Source organism: Mesoplodon bidens (genome assembly GCF_964165515.1).
Source record: "Mesoplodon bidens genome assembly, chromosome: Y".
Lineage (NCBI taxonomy): Eukaryota > Metazoa > Chordata > Mammalia > Artiodactyla > Ziphiidae > Mesoplodon > Mesoplodon bidens.
This window is the reverse complement of record NC_138180.1, coordinates 52,287,527-52,290,286: the sequence shown is the minus strand read 5'-3', so window position 1 is coordinate 52,290,286 and position 2,760 is coordinate 52,287,527.

Genomic DNA, 2,760 nt, shown 5'->3' with positions numbered 1-2,760 from the left:
AAAACATGAAACTATATAATCTTGCCTCATTTTTTAAAAAAAATCTGAGAACCAGAGTATGTTAGCTGCCCAGTTTTTTTTTTAAGTTGGAATTGCTCTTTCTAAAAGAATTTAAATGAATTTCATAGTTGTACAGAATATACTGGAAGGAAATTCTACTTTTATTCTTTAATAAGTGAAATCATACAACAAAAGAAAAACAAGCCTTCTAGAGATAGGAAACGTTCTCTTTTCTGCATAGTGGTATCTATAGAGATGCGAAAAAAAAAAGGTCTAAAACATTTGACAGGCTGGATTCAATAGCAGCTGTGCTTTTTGTCAGCCAAGTAACTTGGGGCAAATTTCTGCTTCAACTGCATTCGTAAAATGCCAGTAAAAACAGTGCCCACATCATGGGATTGTTGGGAAGATTCACAGAGATGACTCCTAGAAAAGACTTAGCATGCAGCCCTGTACGGAGCACTAGATAAATAGCTGCTTTGAAGATACTTTAAAACAGAAATAGACTCACAGATGTAGAAAACAAACTTATGGTTACCAAGGGGGGAAAGGGTGGGGAGGGATAAATTCGGAGATTGGGATTGACATATACACAGTACTGTATATAAAATAAATAACTAATAAGGACCTACCGTATAGCACAGCGAACTCTACTCAATACTCTGAAATGACCTCTATGGGAAAAGAATCTCAAAAAAGAGTGGATATATGTATATGTATAACTGATTCACTTTGCTGTACACCTGAAACTAACACAACATTGTAAATCAACTATACTCCAATAAAAATTTTAAAAAATTTTAATGGAAGGTATATCACATATCAAAATGATACAAACCTTTGCCATTCGTCAAAACACTCTAAAATGGATCACTAATTAACCATTGTCCCAAAATGAAGGTATAAATTATAAAATTCTGGCTGCAAATATAGTTACTTTAAATTTTTTTCTGTATCTTCCTCCTTATTTTCTGTATCTTCCTCTCAATATTGCTGTGAGCCTAAAACTTCTCTTGAAAAAGTATTTATATACATATAAAAAATTATTTTCTCCCATCCCCAACAGCCAATAATCGAAAGACTTACTGGGCAATAGGTGTTTTTTGTTTGTTTTTGCGGTACACGGGCCTCTCACTGTTGCGACCTCTCCCGTTGCGGAGCACAGGCTCCGGACGCGCAGGCTCAGCGGCCATGGCTCACAGGCCCAGCCGCTCCGCGGCATGTGGGATCTTCCCGGACCGGGGCACGAACCCGTGTTCCCTGCATCGGCAGGCGGACTCTCAACCACTGCACCACCAGGGAAGCCCAATAGGTGTTTTCAATCATTAGATTATTTAACCACTAGGGGGCACACTCATATAGCTGCGAACTTGTCTGACTCAAAATCCTGAAACAACTTTTTAAAATGTCTACGTTTCTTTCATTTCTATAAAGGTAGCATAAGTTTTTTTTTTCTTTTTATGGATCTTGGCATGGATTCTGGGACTACCAGCGGCTTGCTGGGGTCACGCAGCTGACCGTGACAAGTCAGTTTAAACTTCATTCCTAAAAAAGGAATTTGCAAGGGACAGACACACTTTACAACTTTCCACCTTCAATTGGATTAAGAAGTTCACCCCCAGCTTGTGCATCTTAAAGAATATAATTTATAGACACCCCTCAAACCGGTAATAACTTTGGTGGGATAGGATGTATGATGTAAATGTTCTGATAGGAATAGCAGAAAGCAAAAGTCACAGAAAGACAGAGGGAATAATCGAAGTGCATGATTTAATATCTGGATTTTTCTGAGTAATAATATATTGATTACAATGTATTCGACTCATTCATCCCATCGCTGGAGAGCGTTAATTGAGCACTTAGATGAATCCGGGCACTGAGCTAGGCGTAGAACAAAGGTGCATCCTTTCTTCTGTCTTGAGACCTTCTTGTTCCAGGAATGAAAACACAAAACAAAACAAACAAGAATTGGAGGTGAGATTTGCACACAAGTAATTCCAATATGTTTCGCTGCCATAAGTATCCCTTCTTCTGATCTTGGATACAAATTATCTAAGGAAACAGTGCCTCTACCTGGAATGGCATTTGAAAATCCAATTTTTTTTTTATGAAACTTGACTTTTTAAAATGTAAATCCGTATTTACTTCTAAGTGAAAAGAACATGTTCCAGTAGTTATGGCATAGCATGATGACCATTACACATTTTTTGTAAAATTATATATAAGCAGAGAAAGAAAAATCTCAATGTTAGATGAAGTCATTCTAACATTTGAAACTTGAAGAAAAAACTCTCTCTCTCATCCCACGTCCAGTGGGAAGCCCAGTATCTCCCCCAATATTTCTGTGAGTTCCTGACAATTTACGTTCCCGTGCTCATTTCTGATTCTGAGTTCTTGCTTCTTTTTAACTCTTGTGCTTTGCCTTCCCTGGTCCAAACTTGGACCCTATTCCTTATTCTCCTGAACCGTTTCTTTATCCATTCAAACTGTGACAGACACAGTATTTGTGTTTATTGTGGTTAAGGAGGTCTCTACACGAGTGGAGCTTACATTCTCACTCAAGGCATTCGTAGGTGTGTTACTGATGAGTGAATGCAACCATTAGACCCCCTTGATGAAACTTGACTTTGGAGGCTCCTGGGTTTCAGGAGACAAGTCTAACTCCAGGATGGACTTCCAGATGGTAAAGACTCCCAGGGCTGGGATTACGTGATTCCTGTTAACTCAGAGCAAATGGCTTTGGAAAGTCCAGCCTCTGGC